Source organism: Trichosurus vulpecula, chromosome 9, assembly GCF_011100635.1.
Source record: "Trichosurus vulpecula isolate mTriVul1 chromosome 9, mTriVul1.pri, whole genome shotgun sequence".
Lineage (NCBI taxonomy): Eukaryota > Metazoa > Chordata > Mammalia > Diprotodontia > Phalangeridae > Trichosurus > Trichosurus vulpecula.
The window spans coordinates 166,675,926-166,702,377 of NC_050581.1; positions in this window are offsets into that span (position 1 = coordinate 166,675,926).

Below are 26,452 nucleotides of genomic sequence, written 5' to 3' on the forward strand. Positions count from 1 at the left end.
GAAGTGAAAAGAATTAGGAGACCACTGTGCACAGTAACAGCAATGTTGTAAGGATGATCAATTGTAAGAGACTTGGATACTTTGATCAAGACAACTATCAAAGACAATTTTAAAGGACTCATGATAAAAAAAAAATGTCATACATTTCCAGAGGCTGAATTGATGAACAGCAAGTCCAAATTAAAATACAATTTTTTCTTCTTACTTTTCTTGCTTTTTTAAAAAACATGGCTAATATGGAAATGTGTTTCGAATTATTTCACATGTAAAATTGATATCATATTGTTTACCTTATCAGCGGGTAGAGGAGGGAGTGGAATGGAGAGAGAGAATTTGAAACTCTGAATTTAAAAAGGAAAAATGTTAAAAATATGTAATAAATTAAAATGTTAAAAAAAGAAATTGGATTCTACGTCACTTGATAAGCTATATAATTTTATGGTGCCTTTAGCAAAATGTAGTTTCCCTGCTTATCTCTTTTAATCAATGCTATTTTTGCTTTTGCTCTTTCTAAATCATGATTGCTACCATGGCCTTTCTTTGCTGCAGCTGAAGCATAATAGATACTGCCTCAGCCCCTTATTTTAAGCATGTGTGTGTGTGTGTGTGTGTGTGTGTGTGTGTGTGTGTGTTTCAAGTGTATTTCTTATAGGCAACATATTGTTGGATTCTGGTTTCTAATTCATTCTGCTATCCACTTCTTGTATATTGGTGAGTTCATTGCTTTAACTTTTACAGTTATGATTACTGTGTATTTCCCTCCATCCCATTTTCTCTCTCTCTCTCACTCCCCCCTCTTTGAACCAATTCCAATGATAGTGAAGTTCAAGCTTTGCCCACCCCACCCTGAATTTTTGTCTTCACCATAAAAACTCTTCTTTTCATGCCTCTTTTATGTGAGAAAACTTTACCCATTCTACCTCTCCTTTCCCCCTTCTCCCAATGCATCTCTTTCTCACCTGTCCATTTTTTCATATCATCTCAACATAATTCACTCCTGTGCCCTGTGTCAATGTAGAATCCTTCTAACCATGCTAAGAATGATAAAGTTATTAGAAGTTACATGTATCTTCTTCTCATATGGAAATGCAAACAGTTTAACCTTGTGTCCTTTATGATTTCTCCTTTCTGTTTACCTTCATATGCTTCTCTTGAGTCTTATATTTGAAAGTCACATTTTCTGTTCAGCTCTGGTCTTTTCATCAGGAATGCTTAAACATCCTCTGTCTCATTAAATATCCATTTTTTTTCCTTAAAAGATTATACTCAGTTTTACCAGGTAGGTCATTCTTGGTTGTAATTCTGGCTCTTTTGACTTTTAGAATATCATATAACAATCCTTCTTCTCCTGTAAAGGTATCTGCTAAATCTTCAGTTATTCTGACTGGCTCCATGATATTTGAACGGTTTCTTTCTGGCTACAAGAAGTATTTTTTCTTTGAGCAAGATGATCTGACATTCAACTAAAATATTTCTGGGAGTTCTTTACGTGGTGATTAATTATTTCAATATCTATTTTACCTTCTTGTTCTAGAATATCGGGACAGTTTTCCCTGGTAATTTCTTGTAATATGATATCTAGGCTCCTTCTTTGATTGTGACTTTCAGATTTCCAATACTTATTTTTAAATATATTTTACTATTTCATAAAATTACTCCAAAGAACATGTAAAAATTATTAGCACTCATTTTTAAAAATTTTAATTCCAAATCTCTTTCTCTCTCTTACCCCACCTGCTCCTTTAGCAGACAAGCAATTTGATATCAATTATAAATGTGAAGTCATGCAAAATATATTTCCATGTCTGCCATGTTGCAAAAGAAAATGAACACATGCAAAAGAAAAAGAAGGAAAGTTTAAAAGTTTGCTTTAATCTACACTTAGACTTTACCACTCCTATCTCTCTCTGGAGGTGGGTAGCATTTTTCATCATAAGTCCTTTGGAATTGTCTTGGATTATTGTCTTAATCAAAGTAGCTAAGTCTTTCACAACTGATCATACCAAAAATATTGCTTTTAATGAGTACAGTGTTCCCCTGGTTCTTCTCAGTTTACTTTGCATTAATTCATGGAAGTCTTCCCAGTTTTTCTTTTTCTGATACCATCTTGTTCATCATTTTGTATAGCACAATAGTACTCCATCATAATCATATGTCACAATTTGTTCTGCCATTCCTCAGTTGAGGGGCATCTCCTAAATTTCCAATTCTTTGCCATCACAAAAAAGAGCTGTTTTTTCATAAATTGGTCCTTTCCTCTTTTCTTTGATCTCTTTGAGATAGGACCTACTAATGGTGTTGCTAGGTCAAAGAGCATGCATAGTTTTATAGCTTTTTGGGCATACTTCCAAATTGTTCTCCAGAAGGATTAAGTCAGTTCAAAACTTCACAAATAGTGCATTCATGTCTCAGTTCTTTCACAGATTTTGTCAATTTCCTCCAGATTTTGTCATTCCCTGTTTTGGTTATATTAGCCAAATTGATAGGTATGAGGTAGTATCTCAGGGTTGTTTTATTTGGCATTTCTCTAATCAGTAATGATTTAGAGCATTTTCCCTTGTGGCTATTGATAACTTTGATTTCTTTTTTCTGAAAGCTGCCTGTTCATATCATTTGACTATCAATTAGGTAAAGCTCTTACTTTTATAAACTTGGCTCAGTTCTCTATATATGTGAGAAATGAGGCATTTATCAGAGAAACTTGCTCTGAATTTTTTTTCCACTTTGCTGTTTTCCTTCTAAGTTTGGCTTCATTAGTTCTGTTTGTGTAAGAGTTCTTTTAATTTCATGTAATCAGGCTTATCCATTGTATTTCTGATTATCATCTCTCTTATCATAAACTCTTCCATTATCCACAGATATGACAGTTACATTTTTCTATGTTTTCCTAATTTACTTATGATATCACCCTTTAAGTTTAAATCACTTATCCATTTTGACCTTATCTTCATATACAGTGTGAGAGGTTGGTCTATTATGTAGTGGTAATTAGAGTGCTGCTTTTTGCTGTTCTTCTCTTAAGTGCCTTTAATGATTCTTGCCTTTCAAATGTAATGGCAAGCAAAATGGGACTTTACACTGTTCTTTGTTTGAATGGGTCAGGTACTGTGGGATATTTTGCCTTGGAGTGTTTCTCAGCATTAAGACAATGGAGAGTCATCGAATTGTATATGATGTGGTGATGGTGGCTGGGACTTTCCCACACTGATTTCTCATACTCTAAATGGTGAGCTTCAAGTGCCCCAGGGCCCTGAGACAGGTATATAAGATCTGAGGTTGGCATTTGACTTTTGGGAGTATACTCACTAAAGGGATCTGGGCAAGCTGTTGAACCTGCCCACCCCACCCCCAGACTGGATAGATAGATGTTGGTGCTTCTCTGGTAACTATGAGTTGTGATTTGAATCAGACAAGGTCTGTCTGTTGATGTTTGTAATTTCTGTTTGTATCTGCCTTGAACTTCAAGGGGCTGATCTTTCCCCCTTGAACTAAGTGAGTGACATATGTATATTTAATTAAACTGAGATTGTTAACCCCTTAAAGTTGCTTTCCTTAGAAAAGCAGATCAAAGAACCTGTGCTGGCAGCTGTTGTTGCTGGTCTTGTGTTAGTCTTTCACCACTTTCCAATTTTCCTGGCAGTTTTCTCGAGTGGTAAGCTTGGAACTTTGGGTTTATCAATCAATTACTATGGTCATTTGCTACTGTGCACTGTGTACCTAATCTATTCCACTGATCCGCCACTCTATTTCTTAGCCAGTGCCAGATTGTTTTGATGATTACTGGTTTGTAATATATTTTGACATCTGTACTGTTAGGCCACCTTCCTTGATATTTTTTCATTGATTGCCTTGAAATTTTGACCTTTTGTTCTTGCAGATGAATTTTCTTATATTTTCTAGCTCTGTAAAATAATTCTTTAGTAGTTAGATTCTCATGGCACTGAATAAGTAAATTAGGTAGAACTTTCAATTGTATTATATTGGCTCAACCTACCCATGAGAAATTAATAAATCTCCAATTTTTAGACATTTTTATCCATGTGAAAAGTGTTTTGTAATTGTGCTTATATATAGTACCTGAATTTGTTTTGGCAGATAGACTCCCCAAAATTTTATATATTCTGCAGGGATTTTAATTTGAATTTATTTTTCTGTCTCCTCCTGCATTCAATGCTAGCACAGAGGTCCTTTGTATACTTTTTCTAACCATTAGCCAGGACTGCTTATGACCTCTAGCTCAAGAGTTCCTGAAGCTGCCACTATTTCTGTCACTATCACCTTGTCCTACCACTGGTGATTCATCCACCGGGCCAGACAGCTCCCCTGTGTAACAGATCTCTCCTTCCATGCTCCTAAATTATTTGGGGTTAAAATAATGTCTTAGTCTGACCTTTATGTTGCCTTTGCCCCTCCAGAATTTGATTTGAGGCTTTGTCTTAAAGTTGTTCAGTGGAGAGTGTTGGGAGAGTTTGACTGAGTGCTTCCTCTACTCTGTCATCTTATCTTGCCCCCTGGAAGTCTGAAGGTTATATTTTAAGAAACACTTTATAGTACAAGGTGCACTTACAAAATAATTAATTTATGATTATGCACAGGAGATTAAACCAACCTGTACACACACACACACACACACACACACAAATGTTTTTATTCACTCATTTGTTCCTTTTTTAAAAAGCTGATATAGCACTTTACACAAACTTACTAAGCAGATTACACAAAGCAAATTTTGATTCATTATTCATTTTTTAAAGACATCCTGGTCATATCTTAATGCTATTAGTTCCTGAAGCAAAATAAAGAGAATGGTTTTGATCATGTATGACTATTCCTATTATTTTATGGACAGTTCTAACTCTTCACTCTACATTATATCTACAACTCTTTTTGATTTGTTTTCCAATACCAAAGAAACTCTGAGAATATCATTGAAATGTTAAGTGTGCAGATAAATATTCTCATATCACTCAATAGACACAAGTAAGCTTCAATATAGGCACACTACAGGCCTACAGACTACTAGCAGTTGGCTGGATTTAGTTCAAGGATCAGATGATCAGTTCTGGCACTCAGCAGCTTCTTCAGAAGTTGATGGAAGAATCCTAGGCTAATAGTTCTCTGTGAGAAACATGGTTTTGGGGATCACTGGACTTCCCCAAATTGTGAGAACACGCGGCTTTGGGGATCATTGGACTTCGTAGGCAGGGCCAAAGTCCTGAGGAAGAACCCTGTGATAATCCCTAGGGAAGGCCACAGGACTCCCAGAGGAAGACCAAGTGGTAGCCATCCATTGGATCACAGGGCCTCCTAGGGGTCAGACCCTAAGGAGGACCCAAGTGATGGCCCCTTAGGATCGTGGTAAGATCACAAGGCTCCCGAGACAGGGCCAGAAGTCCCAAGTGATGTCCCCTTAAGAAGGCCGTGTAGACCACAGGGCTCCCCAAGGGAATCCAGAGTGGTAGCCCTCTTAACACCGCAGTGGGGATGACAGGACACCCCAAGACAAGATCCAGGAGTAAGCCCGGCGAGCTTCTGCTGCCTGCTGCTTCCCTTCACTTGACCTTAGGAAAATCCATGTGATTTTGCCCATTCTCACCCAAAGAACTCAAGACCAGATTGGGCAGAGGAAGGCATTTTATCCTCGAGAGAGTGGGTGTAGTGCTCATGGGAACACTCACACTGATACAGCTGCAGAAGCAGGGGTAACCATTCCCTCCACTCCTGCTAGAGTCATGGTTAGTTTACAGTCTTTGTTTTTTTACATAGTTTGCCTAGGTTATACAGTTTATATAAATAGGATAATAAGGATACAGAAGCAAAAGTGAAGTTAATTAGATTTTCCTTGTCTTAGTTTAGGATTAAACTATATTCTTTTACTTCCCCTACTTTCCCTCTTTAACATATGCAAATTATGCAAATCAGTAGGCCTGGATTCTTGACCAAGACCTGACCCTAGATAAGCTTGAACTGGTACAAGTGGGTTTGGCCTCTCTAATTCCCCAGACTGCCTTCTCAAAAAGCATTCACATGCATACAAACCTCTGACCTCTCATCTGACCGACCTTGAGGCCTGGTTTCTGCTAAAGCTGGGGTGAAGGAGGGCAGAGAAGCACACCTTTAGTTCTGTGGAAACAAAACTCCTCCTCCCATTTCTTACATTCTCTTAGCCTGTTAGGTTATCATTCCCATTTCTTGCCCTAACTGGGTCCAAGTGGTTAGGTGAAGTAGGGACAAATTACAGGACTCCCTCCATATCACCCATCAGGATTATAGGAAGCTAGGTATCGCCATGGATAGACCACTGGTCTTGGAGTCAGGAAGACCTGAGTACTAATTTGCCTTAGACACTCCCTAGCTATGTGACCCTGACAGTAGCTTAATGTTAGTTTCCTTAGCTGTAAAATGAAAATATTGAAATAAAATGTTTCTGACATCCATTCCAACTCTAATCCTGCACACTATAATTTACAGCCTTTTGAATAAAACCAAAAACAAACAAACAAAAAAAGCCCTGGAAGATTGCTAAATACAAAGGTCATCTGAAGTGATAAGTATCAGGGGAGCAAGGAAAATGAAAATAAGGAGAGAAAACGAGGAGAATTTTTAAGAAGCCCACCTGATAATGAAGGGCCCTCGCTACCTGAAGAAATGAAACCAAAGAGGGAAGAGAAACTAAAAAGAAGTCAGTGACAAAGTGGTGCCCAAAGACAAATGGGGCGGTGGTGAATCCCAGTTTAATTGTGGTGTAACAGAGAAGACAACTATTCCCTGACTCGGCTAGCAGATCATGTGTAAAAGCATGATGCAACACTGTCTTAGTGTGTAACTGCCTATTCTCCTTTTTATAAGGGTTAGTACCCTGCATAATGGTATGCTTTACACTTGACAAGCCCACAGCTTGATGCTGAAGTTACATTGGATTTAAGAAGTACAGTACATCCCCATGAAGCTTTCCAAAATAGGATATTGATATTTCAGTTGCTGAAATAATCTCTGCCTATGTAGGTATGAAAATCTTGAGCAAACACACAAGGTTTCTTCCAGACTAATGCAGTGAAGCAGCTTCAAACACTAAGATACGTAGACAATTTTGATATTGCATCTTGAGATGCCAGCCTGAATTTTAAAGCAGGGAAAGCAGTTTATTTGAAATTCTGTCCTCAGTTACGGATAACTTGTCCCACTTGGATCTTTGGGATTCACTTTTTGTACCTACTGTAACAGAAACATAGTTTTTTTTTTTCTCAAAAAGAATTTTATCAATGCCTCTAAAGGGAGCTTTATTTACCACTTTTTTATTTGACTGGTATCAGAAGTAGTAAGACATTTGGAAATTTATTACTAAAATTGAGTAAGTCCTATTTTCGAAAACTTTGTCTTAATTTATTTTATTGGTGCACTCGCTTTGTTGATAGTTAAGAAACAGGAAAGCACCAACTGGCCAATACCAGTTCATTCTCTCAGTATCTTAGCTCCTTCCAATGAAAATTAGGCAGGTGAACTTTATAGAAATGGTGGATGGGGGAAATAAGCTATGAATACAATATGGTATCCTAAATAGAATATTAGAGAAATATCAGGAAAGGTGACTGTGTGTGTGTGTATGTCTTACAGAGGATATTACATATTATAAAATATATCTGCACATGTGTGTACATACACACACACATATGCATATGCATGCATATGTGTGTGTATTCGTGAAAATAGGACTATAGGACATCTTGTGTTACATGACTTCCTCTCACTTCAAATTCTAGATCTAAAAAACTGAATTGAGCAGCTTAGCCCTAAAACCTACTGATTCCTGTCTGAGGCACCATCTTTCTATGAGTGATACCCCCTTCTTGCACTTTGGGGAAGTTGTAGTTATCTTTTTATTCTTCATAATTGTGTATCTTCTATGTGTAATGTCACTAATCCCTACAATTTCTACTTTCTAAACATTACTTAAATGTTGCGTTTGCACATTCACTATTGCCAATTCTCAAGATCAGACTATTATTTTCTGTGTTATCACTATAATAACAGCTTTCTAGCTGTTCTCACTGCCTCTATTTTCTTTCCCTTTCCAATCCATCATATATACTCTACCAAATTAAATTAAAAATAAAAATAAAAATCAACATCCCCAACTCTTATGCAAGATTCTCCAAATGTCATCCATATTTAATCCAATCTCTTCTTCCTGGTTTGCAAGGCCTTTCATAATTTCACCTTAAATTATGCTACCTCTCTAACCATATTGCCTACCATTATGCAATACATATCATATGATTCATTCAAGAGATCTCTTTACTCTCCTCCCACACATGCTGTGCTTATTCATAATTTTATGTTTTTGCTCACCCAAATGGCATATCTTTCCTTCTTCCCTTTTACTTAAACAAATCCTACCAGTTGAAATCTCATCTCATCCATGAAATCTTATCCAACTACTCTAACCCACATAGTTTATTTATACTTAACAGGATATAGTTTAGCATATTCTTCTCTTTTTCCAAAAGAAATTTCTCCATTCCCCATTTTCTCAGAGGTCTGTTTGGACTTCTCCTTTGTACATATATGTTCTAATTACAATGTAGTTTAGAAATATATCCACACCATAGTTCAAATGGCCTATTCTAGGTGCCATGTGTTCTTCCATGTGCTTTCTTTTACTTATCAGAGAGCACCAAATTCATTCCCAACAAATTCATTGTATAAGAGGGTGAAAAATTAGCAAGAGAATACTACTATCACAATAAACCACTAGCTCACCCTTCCACCAGTACTTTCTCTCTGCCACTCTCTCTCTCTCTCTCTCTCTCTCTCTCTCTCTCTCTCTCTCTCTCTCTCTCTCTCTCTCTCTCACACACACACACACACACACATATACATATGCATATGTATCAGTAGACAACTTATTTTAGCCATCATGTGTGGAAAATCTAACAAGAAAATATGTGTAGCAAAGGCACATGTGATGATGCAAACAATAGATACTTTCTACATTGCAAAGCTATGGATAGAGCTGCTTCCTGCTGGAGAAAGCCCCTGCTGCTGTTCTTCACCAAGAGTCAGTTCCAGCTATTCCCTCCCATGGTGAGGCTCAACAACTCACTTCTGGGCATGTTACATTCCGGCTGATCTTCAGTATTTTTTCTGTCTTTATGACCACATAATACTTTATCCAACATCTATGAGAAATGCAGTGGTTAGTAAGTCTTTCCCCTCCAGGAAGAAAAATAGTGCTTTAAGCCTACTAGTGAAAAGGGTACAATTCCCTAACCATACTCTTTGTACCATCTACTATGCCTATAACCTTCTCAGTTGAAATGATGTCTTTGACTTACAAGCCTCCCTCCTAGACAGGAAACTATAGTTCTCCTCAGCCATCCCAGAAAATGGCAATGATGCTTTTCCTCCCATCTAAAAGGTGGTAGAAGTCCAGGCTCCAATCAAGCTAGCCCTTTTTACTCTTAGAATTCTTCTTCTCACTTGGAATAGCAAGAGTTCAAGTGAGACAGAAGCCTGAGGCAAATAAATAGAAGAAAAGAACTAAAAGGGAAAAAGAGAAAAATAAGAAAACTAAGCAAAAGCTCACCTCCAAAGTGAATAAAACATCCTTGAGGCTTGGAAAGACACATTGAAAAATGAGAAAGCATTCCAGAAAAGATTCCAACACAGTAAACAATTATACTTAAAAGGAATGTGCAGCACCGCCACAATCACCCTCAGACTCATGCACTCACATTAAAAAAAGATCAATATAATGATTACTATGAATTCTCCAGAGACAGAATAATAATAGCAAGGAAATCCAAAGTTGTTAAAAATGGAAGTGAAATATTTAAAAGAATATATGCAGTAGGAAATAAACAAGAAAAAAAAATCGAAGGTCTAAGAAAAGAAATAAATATGATAAACAGAAGTATGGACCAGTCATCTCCGAAGTGGTCTACACATTGATCAGGGATTGTACATTGGGAAGAAGGTAGGAGAAACTACATTAATACATATTTAGCTAAAAAGAAGTTATAAACATTGAATATATTGATTTTCAATGACTTTCTTAGCCAATCCATATATCACGCCAAGTATGGTATGTGAAATGTTCAGTGGGAAGAACAGGATCTACAAAATCCAAAGGGTTGATAATGCTGCCATCACTCCTCCATTGGTTTTCAGGCTCTTTCAGTATATGACAATTTATACAAGCCTGCAAATGTGGATTTCATCATATTATATATACGGCTTGAACTTTACAAAGGAACTGCTTAACCATTCTTGGCAAGATGTCAGGGGAAAAATTCAAATTATCAAGAAGATTATTTGTAATGTGAATTTGCCCCTATTATAATTAATGATGGACCTTGAGCTAATTGTATAATGTGTCTTGAGATTATTAGCTAATGACGGTCTAACGTTATGATACTCTATATTTCAAAATACAATTTTATTGCTGAATATTATGTCATGTAAAAATATTACTAGCTATGCATTTTTTAAATAACAACTTGAAAACAGAATTTCCCAAGCTGTTTAAAAGTTTTCCAAATGAATAGTTTCAAAGAGTTTTAAACCTATTTGTTAAAAATTTTTAAAAAGCACACAATAGCTTCTGTTTAGTTTATAATAAAAACTAATTAATAATAAAGAACATGAGAATTTACTATTTGAGGGGTCTCAGCCTTGCTCACTTCACTCCATCCGTAATTCAATCTCTATACGTCACTTTCCTCCCAGTCACTTTCTCACCCTGAAGATACAGCTGCTCTCCAGCCTTTTCTGCTAATCACTGAGGCCCTAGTTCAGACCAACATTTAAGAGGGCCCGCAGCCATGCTCACTTCCCCCAGAATAAGTTTACTCTCTAGATTTCATCTCCTTCCCATAAACCTCTTCTCCCTTATAGGTGTTCTTTTCCTATTTGACTTTAAGCTCGTTGAGGTCAGATGGAGTCTTTGATTTGCAGGTATTTGAGCTTAGTACATATGTGCTAAGCATAGTGCCTGACTCATTGCAATTATTTAATTAATTCTCTGTCTATCTATGTCTGTACTTTTATTTGCATTAGGAGTATGTGGGAACTGTAAGAGTAAAGGTGTATAGTAGATTTCTTTACTTGGGATCCACACTGACTTGCACCATACCACAAAACTGGCAAATAAACCCTGGCCTCAGACATCTCTGACAGAAGTCTAATATCCAGAATATATAGAGAATGAACTCATATGTAATAAAAGTAACATCCATTTCCCCAACTGATCAAAAGACATAGACGGCATTCAAAAGAGAATTTGAAAACTTTCAACACCACTATGAAAGATTTCTCCACCTTGCTGATAATAAGAGAAATCCTCATGCTTTAGTGACGACCTAGGAAATTTTCAAATGTAATAAAAGATGGAATAATAACTCTGTGGGGAGGAGGGTAGGAAAACCATCAAACAAATGCACTGTCAGTAAAGCTGTAAAGTGATCCAACTATTCTGGAACACTATTTGGAATTTATGACCTCTGACCCAAAGAACCCATTGTTGAATATTAAAGGACAAAGACAAAAATAAAGGCCCAATGTAGACAAAGTCATCACAGCAGCATTTTTTTGCAGTAGCATCAAATTAGAACTAAATTTCATTATTGTCATTCAACATCATTCTTTTTCACAACTTAAGTGTTATCTGTTGGTTAAAACTAATATTCAAAGATTAAAGAGGAAGTGTTGCTTAGTGCATAGAGATCTTTACTTTAAACAAGGAAGCCCAGGATTACTAATGATATTCATGGCTAGGGTTTATATAGTACTTTCAGGTTTGTAAAACACTTTACAAATATTATTTCATTTGATCTTCACAAAAACTCTGGCAGTTAGGTGTTATTATTATACCTATTTTACAGATGAGGAAACTGAGAACAAGTTGCCTCAGGTTAAGTAACTTGCCCTAGATCATAAAGCTAGCAAGTGCTTAAGGCTAGATTTGAGTCATCTCTTCTAGACTCCAGGTCTAGCAATCTGCCCTTGAATTACCTAACTCATTCTCACTTCTCACACATACTCACTATGTGACTTCCTAGCCAAGTCGCCTAATTTCTCAGAAGCCTAGGTAACTGCCTAAAATTACAATTTTTAAGAAGGTGCCAACATGCACTGGTAAAGGGAGTTTCCTCACCTGAGAGTTCCCTAGATCATGGAAATCACAGATCTAGTCCCAATCAATGGTTGAAGATAGTTTGAATCAAAATGTTCTTACAAAAATCAAATAATAAAAAGCATTCATTAAGCATCAGTTATGTGCTAGGCACTGTATTAGGTGTTAAGTTTACAAAGGTAAAAAGGAAGAAAAAAAGTTCCTCCCCACCATGAATAAGTTTATGTTTCCTCATGGAAAGCAATTTTTACACATATGGATATACATAAATATGTAAAATATACATAGCAGTTTGGGTAGGGGAGTGCTATAAGAGCTGAGGAGATTAGGGAAAAAAAATCTTCATATAGAAAGTTGCATATTCTTTTCCCATTATGCAGCTGCATACTATAAACTCTCACTTAAGGTTGTGATCTCTACTTTTGTTTTCTCCCATTAACATCTGTATTTTCTTTCCACAATCACAAGTTCCATCTATGCTTTAAAGAAACACTTTCCTGGAGGAGTGTGAAGAGGAGTAAAAACAGCTTTGGTGGACCATTTCCTTTCTCAGAAACTGCAATAACTGGTTAATAAATGAGTTGGTAGATGGATGAGAGAGGCAGCAGCGTAGGATAGACAGCTGAGTCCCCGCATCTTCTAAAGGCCTGTTGTATCTTCCTAAATATAGACAGAAAAGAAATTCTGAAAATCACTGCATTTCTGAAAAAATGTACCTAAGCAGGAACAAAAGGTAGGAATTAGAAACCCAGCTAATTATGTTTAACCAAGAGGCATATGGACATGGTTGCACTGTAGTGCTTAGTTAGATTCTGAATTAGCGTGAAACATGATCATTTGTTATATTAGAGACTAGGAGGAAAAATAAAACTTTCAAGGTTCAGGCTCCATGTGGCTATTTGGGTGGCCCAGACTGAAGCAGATTGTACTGCCAGAGATCTGATAATTATATAGAAACATATTTCCATGCACTTAAGGTTGAGCAATTTCATAAGCATGCTGTTGTCATATTCCTCCTGATCTCATGCTACAATTAGCATCAGCTAAAATGATTAAAAATATTTCTTTTTATAGATTTCCTTTGATTCTATTTATAAGCTCTTTTAAAAGAATCACAGGCACCTTGTTGATACATCTGCCACAGTCCCCGGGACAAGCTAGGGCAGAGGTATTCAGTTCTTGTCAGGAAATAATGTTATGCAGCCTAATGTCATGTGAATTTTTTTTCAAAAGTATATGAGACACAGAGCTTGTTACATTAATGAAATATGGGTCCAAAATTTTTCATTCTACTTAAAGTAACATACTGCTTGTTCAACACTCCTATTTGGTATACACAAAAGTTCAGAAAAATATCAAAATAAGCAAAACAGAGAGAAACAGAGACAAAGAGATTGACAGAAAAAGACATAGAGATAGAGATAAGCAGAGACAGAATTCCACCCAGCTGAACAGTGACAAAATTATTTAAATTAATTTAAAATTAGCAAAGCCATCATGGCATGGAGGAAAAAAAGCAGTGGGGTTAAGATCAGTAACACCTCAACTTAACTCCCTACTCAGCTAGTTATTGTGTAGGTAATGATGAGGAATTAATTTAACCTCTCTAGGTGTCAACTATGATCATTTGTGAAATGAGACACTTGGCCTGGGTGATCTGTAAGGTCCTTTCTACCTCTAAATCCTATATCTCTTTGTTTAGAGCAGCGCTTACAGAGATCAAGCCATGATTAGTCAAAACACTAACTTGAAAAAAGTACAACCTTTGTTTGGCGATAACTATCAAAGTCAAGTGCCAAAAAGGACTAGGAAAGAAAAAAAACAAAGGGAAAGAAGCGAAAAGAAGGAAAAAGGAAGAGAAAGTGGAGAACAATTGAGAGAGATGGCATCCAATATATGCGTAAGCAGATATTAGTGATGTTTGTGGAAAGAATAAAAAGCAAACTCACTGAAAACAGGGAGAATTTACATTTGGAAAGAGATTTCTGTGAAGAAGGAAGAAGGACAAAAACCCAGGTACTCTGAATCAGCAGATCAATTCATTTCAATAGCCCTCAAGACATCACCAAATGCTTTATGTACAGCAACTAATATTTAAAATGATTTATTGGAGAAGTGATGGAAATATATCCAATGTTTTGGGTTTATAGAAGTGAAACTGAATAATGCATTTAAGAAATATTTCCATTAAAACCGTTAATATTTTAAAAGTTTGGGTACTTGAAGAGTTAACATCTTGTTAACTGGGTAACTTAATTTTTCAGAACATCTAATTCCCTAGATATGCTAGACAATAGATGCTAAACACTAGTCCATACCAGTTTTTAATATACTGATGATTCCTGGCTTGTAGTAAGTACCTAATAAATGCTTCTTTTCTTGAATAATTTCACTTCCTCAATTATGAAATGAGATTTTGATAAATATGTTTGAATAAGAGCAAATAAAATGGCTGCTAACCAATTTAATAAGAAAGATTGATGCTTCTAATAAACAATGGCATTCAATTAGAACTACAATGGTCATGTTCTTAATTTCCTTTTTTAAAAAAGAGATGTTACTTCAGGTATAAATTACATAATGCTTGATTGTATTAGCAGAATGATATTTATATATTTGACTTTGCTCAATACCTTTGATTTATGATTCTCAAAGTAAGAATTCAAAACATGTAATGATATCAGTATTCTGGGTAGGAAGCCAAATTTTAACAACTGAAATTTCCTTAGTCAAAAATATCATTCCAGTAATGAATGAGAAAGGAACAAGTCTGTCAGCCCACACTGCTCCATGACAGAACATCTTTGAGAGGGTCTATGGCTACTGCCACATACAGCTGGAAACTTAATAAATATTTTTGATGACATCAATGCTGATCATAATAATGACCATGATGGAAATGGGGCTGCTATTGATGATAATGACAAGGACAATGACAATGATGATGATGATGATGGTGATGATGGTGGTGGTGGTAATAATGATGACGATGATGCTGATGGTGGTGATGGTAGTAGAAGTAATGGTGGTAATGATGATGATGATGATGATCCTCACAACAACCCTGTGATGTAGGGCAGATATTACACTCCTACTTTCATAGGTCTCATTCTTACAGTGGTTAAGAAGGGACTTAGCTAATATAAAATTCATGTTTAAATCGATGACTTCTCATTCAAAGTAGCGTTCATTCCTTTATACTATTTCCCATCAGTGATATGACAAAGGAAGGGGGAAAGAACTGACCTCTTAAGTCAAAACTAACACTAAAGACTGGACTTAATTCATTTTCTAATTATTATAACTGTCATTTCTAAAGTAATTTAAAGTCTAGAAATAAATTTATATACATTATCCCCCTTTAGCCTCACTACAACCCATGAAGGCAAGTACCTAGATTCCCACTTTTTTAACAGATGAGAAAATTGAGGCACAGAATGATTTTTCCATGTAAACAAATCAATCAACAAGCATTTATTAAGAAGCTATTTTATCTTGGGCATTTTATAAGGCCCTGGGGAAACAAATACAATAAAAGAAATAATCCATAAATGCAAGGGGAGACAAAAAAGACATATAGTCACACAGAGAGTAAATGTCAGAGATATTCCAAATGGTAAATTCATTACCTCATGTCTTCTCTCCAAAATTCAAAAGATATTATTTAAAATATGGGGCGTCTCCAAAGTCTTAGTGCAATTTTAAGGATTTAAAGCTTAAAACTTTACTAAATTTTTAGGACCCTATCTATATCATAGGTATATACCAAATATGTTTAAAACTATGAAATTATGCCTGAGTTGATGATGGAAATTTAGTCATTTCTATAAATTACCTTTTAGCAATGTTTTAAAATGGGAGGGGGATTAAAAGTAATCACCTGCATCTTAACAAAGGAAATAGCTGGCTTCCACAAGACTAAAATAATGTCACTGAAAGGTATAAATCTTCAGCTGCCATGGAATTCAACTTTACTGATGATCTTTCAGAGGAATCAATCTTTTATTTGGATCAAACCTGCCTTACCTAATTGCAACAGATGGGTTCAGGCCTCTTGTTTTATAATCAATGGAAGTTCACTGATAAGAATCCAAATGGAAGATCCATTCTGTGACAGCTTTCAAAAGCTGGCAGAAATCTTGCACCTGTCTGAGTGCCACTTGGATACAGCTAAAAATGAACCTGCTTGTGAAAGTGTTTATGGGAGCCAGCTTCAAACAAAATTGATCTGTCATGGCACAACTATTCTAATTATTGGTGATTTGTGCTTTACAGCTGCCAGCTTTTCTTCTTCATTTGTATATGATTTGAAAAGTGTGGTGATTAGAGACTAGGATATGGTAGACAAAAAAGGTTTGCCCCAAATTATCCCTTACCAGGATTCTTTTTCATGTGATTTAAAAAACAGGAAGAGGAGGAGGAGAGGAAAAGAACAGTGACAGTGACAACATGAAGAAGAGATGAGCAACAACAATAACAACAAGATGGAGGAGGAGGAGCAGAAGAGGAAGAGGAAGAGGAAGAGAAGAAGAAGAAGAAGAAGAAGAAGAGGAAGAAGAAGAGGAAGAAGAAGAGGAAGAAGAAGAGGAAGAAGAAGAGGAAGAAGAAGAGGAAGAAGAAGAGGAAGAAGAAGAGGAAGAAGAAGAGGAAGAAGAGAAAAGAAGAGGAAGAGGAAGAGGAGGAAAAGAGGAAGGAAGGAAGGAAGGAAGGAGAATTTTAACTTTCCTTGTAACATTGTAATATCATTTGGGCATTATATTTTAGAGAAGACGTTGGTGCACTGGAGAAAATTTAGAAGAGGTCAACCAAGATTAAATAAATTAACTGTTTAGCTCTCAAGTAGCTCACATTGTAATGAGAGAGACAACAGATATGGTATAGTCCCTTGGCTTGGAAGTAAAAGTTAACTCTGGATGTCAACTATAAACTAATCTATCAGGTGATTCTTTCAGAAGATCCCACTTCATCGAAAGATTTCAAGAAGACGCTGGATAAACTTTTGGAGAGGAATTCTTTTCAGATACCAGTCAGATTAGATGGCTACTGAGACCCCTTCCACCTCTGAGTTGTGTGATTTTGCATACATCAGTGACCATTACTGTGAGACAAATACATGTACTCATACCAGTAAAAGACCTTTCCACACAGAACACATCTCTTTCTATTCCCTCGAATATTTATTAATATAATTTGAGAAAATTCAACAAACATTTAGGTGCCTGCTCCATAGCAGGCACTGTCCTAGGCAGCAGGCATACAAAGTCAACCACACAAGTTTTTCTTCCCTTAAGGAGTCTGCAATCTACTAGAGAAGGCAAGATTACGTCAAACAGCTCCTGTGTTTATCAAATAGTTCTTTTAGTTAGGGAAATGATGAAAGCATAGCCTAATACCTCTCAATAGTCTTTCATTTAAGAAAATGTTTTTCTTGGCCTTTCTTTTCTCAACATATCCCACTCTCCCCTCATCCTTAGAGCAATTCCTCATAACAAATAAGAGAAGGGGGTGGGGGAAACAGTTCAACAGATTAACCAATACATTGCTCAAATCAAACAGCATCTGCAATATTCCACATCCATAATAGCTCACTTCTGAAAAAGGAAAGGAAGGGAGAGAGGACAGAAGAGGGAGGAGGGAAGAGAAAGGAGAGAGGAGGGAACAGGGAGGAGAGAGGAGGGAGGAGAGAGGAGAAGAAGCAGAAGAAGCAGCAACAACAGCAGCAGCAGGAGTAGGAGAAGGAGAAGGAGAAGGAGAAGGAGAAGGAGAGGAGGAGGAGAAGGAGGAGAAGGGGAGGGGGGGAGGGGAGGAGGGGAAGGGGAGGGGAAGTCTCATATCTCTACTTACAAGCCTGATCATTATAACTCGGCAGTAACTGATTTCAACTTTTGTTGCTGCTGCCGTTCTTCTTTCACTTTATATCATTTCAGTCATTGTGGATGCTGTTTTCCTGGTGGTACAGTGGATAGAGTGCTGGGCGTAGGGGATGAAAAACCTGGGTTCAAGTGTCCTCAGACACTTAGAGCTGTGTATGCCCCAGCAAGTGTCCTCGATTGTAAAATGGAGAAAATAATAGAACCTATTATTGCAGGTTTATTGTGAAGATCAAAGGAGACAATATTGTAAAAAAAAAGTACTTAGCACAAGTGCCCAGCACATAATAGATGTTTTATAAATGCTTACTCCATTCCCTCCCTTATTACATCAATTGATACGTCTTCCTGGGCCTCCTGGCATTCTTCATGCTTCACGGCATAGTGATATTCCAGCATATTCTGGTACCACTGTTTGTTTAGCTAAACCATATTCTCAATAGATTGGCAAATGCTTTATTTCCAGTTCTTTCCTGCTACAAAAACTGCTGCTATAAATATGTTGATGTTTGCCTCTCAGCAATTGTTCAACAGTGTTACAGATAGCAAGTGACTTTATCTCGATTTTGAGATGGGGATTCTGAAGAAAGCTGAGAAAAATTACATTCTTTACCCTTGATCATGTTATGGGACCAGAAATCAAACCCAAATATCTCATGATACATTCCCAATTACTCACTAGACTGGACTAACTTGTAGCTATGGAAAGGAAGTCAAACCAGCAGAATTCGTCAGTTGCGCTGTATAGGAAATTTACAATGAAAACTGAGTAGGAGCACTTTAAAATGCTTGACACTTGTTTGAGAGACTATATCTTCGCAGCTGAAGTGTTCAAATACTATTTCAAATGGAACCAAGACAGAGGCTAAGGATAAATAGTTTAAAATTCTCCTGAAAGTGTACAATACTGGTGCAGTGGGTGATTTGCATACAACCTGAGCTTCTCAAGTATTGCTCTGACTATATATAAGAAGGAAATACATTCAGCTTTTTTTCAGCATGAAAGGAGGCTAAATATGTATTTTAAACTATCTGATGTCAGTTTCAACTTGGTTGCATGTTTCAAAATAAATCTTCCTCCTTCAGAATAGTTACTTGTCTATCTGAATGTCATTAGAATCCAAAAGGTGCCATTATTCATATCAAATAATAAGGTTTGACTCCTGGCTCCAGGGAGGAAAGCTAAGAATTAATAAATGGGGATTGCATTTGAACTTGGTATGAACTGAAATCAGTTTTGCATAATTATTTATGATATTCTAAAAGGGTCGATGCATGGAATAATTGATGAGGTAACAATATGTCTGAATTAAAAAAAGAAAAAAGAATGGAAAGTTAACATCATTTATTTCTCCTAATGAACCAATTAGGTTAAATTCTATGTGTTTCTAAAAGTCACAAAGAATGAATTTTGGAAATTTCAAATTGTGTGAATTCCAAAGGCTCACTATTACTTTCTCATCTCTCAGTTAACAGCCCCTTTCCATTTTGGTCCAGTAGCAGGTAAAAAATATTCTGATGTGATCTATAATGCATCTGCAGACCTTCTTAGACAATAAACATATAAAAAAGATAGTCATGAATTTGTTCTGCATCAACATTTTAAGTTCGTCTCAGCCCCAATCAGAGAAAACAAAAGTATGAGGATATTCATCAGTGTATATATAGTCTGTGTTCTAACCGGACTATAGATTCAGAGCTAGGAAGTATCTTAGGGATCTTCAATTCCAACCAACTTATTATAGAAAATTAATAATAGTAATAACTAGGATTTATATAGCACTTCATGGTTTGCAATGTATTTTATTTCATTTGATCCCACAAAAATCCTGTGAGATAGGAGCTGTTATTATCTACATGTTATAGATGAAGAAACTGAAGTTGAATTGTGAAGTAACTTGCCCGGGGTGACAGAGCTCCTAAGCGTCAAACAAGATTTCGTCTCAGGTCCTCTTGAGTCCATGTTGTTGTTTAATCATTTTTCAGTCAGGTCTGATATTTGTGACCCTTTTTAGGGTTTTCTTGGCAAAGGTACTGGAGTGGTTTGTTATTTCTTTCTCCAGCTCATTTTCCAGATAAGGAAACTGAGGCAAACAGGATGAAGTCACTTGCCCAGGGTCACACAGCTTATAAGTGTCCGAGGTCAGATTTGAACTCAGGAAGATGAGTCTTCCTGACTCCAGACCCAGAGAGCTATCTCTTGTGCCATCTAGAATTGGGATTTGAACCCAAGTCCTTTGTATGAAGAAATTATATGTTTAAGAGAAGAAAAAAGGTTGGTTGAGACTTTTCAAGATATCAAAGAAACATAAGCTAATCCACATTGTATAAAAATCTATGCAAGCTCATACAGGAGTTTGATGAGTAATGCAATCAGGTAGGTATCTCAAAAGAAAAATGAAATCACTTTTTGCATTGTAGTTAACTTCCTTGCAATCTATGACTTCCTCATTTCCTTATTCTTGAAATTGTCCTACTATCCCTCCCACATGTAACTTTTAGCCTTTCTATTCTGCCAACTAATAATTGCTTCTGGGTAGGTGAATTGAGCAGAACCTGGAGAGGAGAAACAGTCACATCCTTTCAAATGCACAAACCAAGGATCCAGTTGCTTTTATATGAGTAAATGATAAATACAAGCATTTTAATTCAAAGTCTCCTTTACTAGGTGTGCCTCTATGTCAATTCACTGACTAGTGTGGGTGTCCCCCAAAGTTCAACCAGAGATCTCTTTCTTTTTTCCTTCCATCCTACCTTACTCATCAGCTCTCAAGAGTTCAATAAGCATATCTTTGGATATGATTCTCGTATCACCAATGCAGGCCTAGCCTCTCTCCTGATCTCCAGTCTGAGATCAGCAAATCCTCTAGATATCTCAGGTTGGATGCCCCATAAACATCTCAAACTCCATATGTCCAAAACTGAATTTTTTCTCTCCACCCCACTCCACCCCCAGGAAAAAGAAACAACCTTTACATTTCAAAATGTCCTGTTCTTATTAAGGGTACCATCATCTTCTGAATCAGCCAGGCTCACCTCCTTGACATCATCCTGAACTCACCAGCTCTCACCTCATATATCCAGTCTGTTGCCAAATCTTGTCATTTCTAACTTTACAAGGTCACATATATATGTTCCGTCCTCTCCATTCACATAACCACCACCTTTGTGCTGACCCTCTTTACTGCCTTAACTAGAGCAGTGTATCACTAACGTGATACCCACAACGGCTGCTATCAACATGCTGGCATATTTACAGGTTTGAATCACAACATATAACACACTCTTTTCATGGAAGACAAAATCAAGACATTTATTCAAATACAAGAAAGCCAAATCCATCATAGTAATAAAGAAGTCTATACACATTACCAGCACAGAGAGCACCACCATCTGCAAGCCTTCCCTCCACCGGGCCTCCCCACAAACAAGCTCCCTTAAGCAAAATCACTCTGTCTCTCACTCACATTGGCTGCTCTGCCTGCTCTCTCTCTCCCAGCTCTGATTGCTCTGTCTCCCCCACTCACTTCCTGCTCTGCCCCACCTCCTATTCCACCAATTCAGCAAGCTCCTCCATCCACAGGCTCATGTGACTCAGGCTTCCATGTGACTCAGGGGCTTCAAAGCAGGTCACATAGGCATTATTGGATGGGAAAGATCCTCCCATTCCCATTAATATAACAAGCAGTAGCTATTTTGTTCATCTCTTTACCTCAGACCAGTTGCCACTTCTGTCCACTCAGCTGCCAAAGTGATTTTCCTACATCATGAGAATCACCACATTATCCTCCTACTCAATAAACATTAGCAACTCCCTATTAACACCAAGATCAAACATAAAATCCTCTCTTTAGATTTTAAAGTAATTTATAACCTGGCCCCTTCCTATTTTTCTGTCTCTTTTTTTAGTTCCCTCCATATGTCCCCTCCTAGCAACACTGGCCCATTTGCTGTTCTCACTCATACAACATTCAATCACCTCACTCCAAGCCTTTTGGCTAGCACTCTCCCATTCCTGGAATGGTTGTCATCTTTACTTCTACCTTCTGTCTTCTCTCACCTCCTTCAAGATTCAGCTCAAATTTTCCCTTCAGCAAGAATGCTTTCTTTATTCCCTTTAATGCTCGTTGCCTTCCCTCTAAGATTATCTCTGAATTGTCCTCCATATATTGTATACGTATGTAATTCTTTACATAGTTCCCCCATGTATATAAGTCTTCACATATTGTTTCCCCCATTAGGTTTTTTGAGGATAGGAACCATGTTTTACATTTCTTTGTATATTCAGCATTAATAAAACATTTTGTCAAAGAACCTGAAGAAAATCTAAATATAAGAAAATAGAATTAGGTTGAACTTGGAAGAGATTTTATATATATTATATATGTATATACACACATAGTATATATGCATGTATGTATATGTATATACACACAAATACACATGTGTATGTGTGTGTGGAGCTCCGACAGAAGATTTTGCCACATTCATTATATTCATATCGCTTTTCTTCAGTATGGACTCTCTTATGTACATTAAGAACTGAACATCTGTTAAAGCCTTTCCACACTAATTACATTTAAAGGGCTTCTCTCCAGTGTGAGCTCTCTGATGGATGAAACGTTTTTTAGACTAAGACAACTTAGGAGATCAGAAAGAAATGTCTGTGACACTGGGATACTGGGTAATATGGGGCCATGTGTAGGCAGCAGGAGCAGTAGCAGCTTGAGGATCTCTGAAATCAGAAATGGTAAGGGGATCAGACAACTAGTTATATAGAGATTAAAAGGATGTCTGCGCTAAATGTGAGATGAAGACAGGGCACTATTTGCCAACTACATTGCCTATTCTGACTTTCAGGCCAGAGTTCTAGGGTGGAGATGAGAGTTTGCTTTCCCAAGGGAGCAAAGACCCAGAGAAGTTGTGTCGCTTTCAGTCACAAGAGAGTAGAGGCCCTGAGGAGAAATTTCTGGTCACAAGGGAGTAGTAATCAAATTTCTCCCTGGATCATACTACCTTAAAGACACTAAAAATTTCTAAACCCACCAGAACTAGTTCTGAAAACAGCAATGAGACAAGCCTGAAGCTTGTGAGAGTGCCCTACAACTCTGAACATGGAAACAGAGCCCCATTTTAACATATAGTTCAAAATCAATAAATAATATGGGAAGATGAGAAAGCAACAACAACAACAAAATGTACCTGATGATTAAAAGAAAAGTACCTATGGTAAAACAGAAGATCAAAACACAAACACAAAAGAGGCTAAAAGTGTGGAAACAACTATAGACAAAGCCTCAAAGAGAAATGTTTATTGGATATAAGCCCAACAGGAATTCCTCAAATAGGTAAAGAAAGAGATGAGTGATAAAAGTGAAAAAAGAAATGAGATTGATTCAAGAAAATTAGGAAGAGAATTAGCAGCTTAGTAAAAGAAGCACAAAAAAAACTTGAAAAATAACACCTTAAAAAAAACAGATTTGGGCAAATGGTAAAAGAGACATGAAAATTTACTGAGGAAAAGAACTCCTGAAAAAATCAAAATTAGCCAAATGGAAAGAACGGTACAAAAATTCCCTAAAAAAAAAAACATAATTCCTTAAAAATGAGGATTGAGCAAGTGGAAGCTAATGACTTTGGGAGCTATAAAGAAACAAAAAAACAAAATCAAAAGATGAAAAGTATGAGAAAATGTGAACTATCTCATCAAAAAAAAAAAACTGACCTAGAAAATAGAGCAAGGAATGTTACTTAAAGAATTATTGGACTGCCTGAAAGTCATGATCAAAATAGACTATACATCATATTTCAAGAAACCAAAAAGGAAAATTGCCCCCAAAATCCTCTAACTAGAGGGTAAAATAGAAATTGAAAAATCCACCAATCACCACCTGAAAGAGATGAATGAAAACTCCCAGGAATATCATCACCAAATTTCAGAGCTCCCAGGTCAAAGAGAAAATACTTCAATTAGTCAGAAAGAAACTATTCAAATATTATGAAATTACACTCCAGAGCCAAAAGAAATAACAGATATCATGTTGAAGAAGTGAAGGGTTTGAAATATGATAGTTCGGAGGGCAAAGAAGCAAGCACCACAACCAAGAACAACCTGTCTGGCAAAATGGAATATGATCCTTGGGGGTTATAAGGCTAATCAAAAAGTGAAAGATCTTTCCTGCCCATTGAATAGATCTCAGGTGGGGCCAACAAAGGGGGGCCTGATTAGAGGCAGGCCCACACCCTTTCACTAACTAGATGTGAGGCCCCAGGCCCACACCCTTTTGCTAGTTAAGCCAATGTGGGCATGCAGCCCTCAGGGCCCCTATGGGGAATTGCTAAGACAGGAGCCAATGGCATGTGCACTGAGTTCTAGTCAATCGGATGCCTGCCAGGACTGTATAAAAGGAAAGCCCAGAGTGTGAGAGAAGCAGAATTGAAGGGGAGCAGAACTAAGAGCAGCAGAACTGAGAGTGGCAGGATTCAGAGGCAGACATCAAGAGGACATTGAGGCAGTGAGAGCTATGGGAATTGGAATTCAGCCCAAGGAGAAGGAGCAGGAACTCGGAGTCTACTGAGCTGCAGAAGAGAGTGCTGAGTGGAGAGTTAGGATTCGTGAGTGATTGTTTACAGGAAAGCCCTAGCAGGAGGGAAGGTTACAGGATGACTTGGCTCCTTGCTATAATATTGTGTTACAATTTCCTTGTTGCTACATTGGAGTGGGCTTTCTGGCTTTGGAATATTATTGCTACTATATGGAATTGGAATTACTGGTCTTGGGATTGGATTCTCTCATGTCTAAATAAACATAATACTTCCTCTGCCTTCTAACTAGAGAATTTCTTATACTTCATGATTCCGAACTATTCAGGCATGTCCATGGTCATTCTCAAGTTCGTGAATCTTGCCTTCCTAACATAGGGGTGGGAGTGGGGTGGAGGAACATTTAAGGAAATAGAAGATTTTCAAGAAGTCATGGTAAAAAGACCAAAACAGAATAAAAAACTTGACTTCCAAATACAAAACTAAAGAATACCATAAAAAGATAAACATGAAAGAGAAATCATAAGGAAATTAATAAGGTTAAACTGTATTTCTATATGAAAAGAAGACGAATATAACTGCTAAAAGCTTTAACATTTTAAGGGCAGTTAGAAGGATTCTACATAAACAGAAGGCATAGTTGTGAGTCTTTTATATGGGAGTGTTTTATCTCTCTCTCTCTCTCTCTCTCTCTCTCTCACACACACACACACACACACACACACACACACACACACACTCACAAATGGATGGCTGAGAAAAAAAGCATGTCCTGGGAGTAGGGGGAAGAGAGAAGAAGGATGGGGGAAACTTTTCTTACATGAAAGAGATACACAAGGGTAAAATTATGGGGGAGCAGTGGGCAACTGTTGAACCTCACTTTCATCTGAATTGGTTCAAAATTAGAAGGATAGATATAGATAGAGACATAAAAACTCAGTTGGGTGTTGAAATCTATCTTGCCCAACAGGGAAGTAGAAGAGGAAGAGTAGAAGAGAAAAAGGTTGGCGATAAAAGGGAGGGCAGATTAAGGGAGACAGTGGTCAGAAGCAATACAGATTTTTTGAGGTGAGAGAAGCTAAACAGAGAGAACAAACAGAAGAAAATAAGATGAAGGAAAAGGCAGTTAGTAAACAAAGTGGGAATGGGATGGGATGAACTCACCCATAAAATGGAAGGGGATAGGAGAATAGATTAGAAACTAGAATACAACAGTAAGTTGTTTACAAGATATACAGTTGAAATAGAGACACACAGGGTTAAAATAAGGGGATAGAGCAAAAGTGAATTCTAGCAAACATTTAAGAAACAATTAATCCCAATATTATATAAAATATTGGGGAAAAAATAGGTAAAGGAAGAGTCCTACCAAATTCCTCTTATGACACAAATATGATTTTGATACCTAAACCATGGAGAGCAAAAACAGAGAAAAAAATGTGATAGGGCCAATTTCTATAATGTATATTAATGCCAATTTTTAAATGAAATATTGGCAAGAAGATTACAGCAATATATCACAAATTTCGCACACCATGATGCGTGAGTTATAATAGGAATGCAGAGCTGTTTCACTACTAGGAAAACTACAAATGTAACTGACCATATCAATAACAAAAACAACAAAAATTATATGAATATATCAAAAGGTGCAGAAAAAGCTTTTGAAAAAATACAACACCTATCCTATTTTAAAAACCCTAGAAAGCATCGGAATCAATGCATCTGTCTAAAAGAATGAGTAACATTATTTGTAATAGGGATAAACTTAAATCCTCCCCAATAAGATCAGGGTTGGAGCAAGGCTATCCATTACTACCACTATTATTCAATATTGTATTGGAAATGCTATCTAAGCAATAAGCCAAGGAACAAAAATGAAAGAAATTTTTTTTAAAAAATAGGC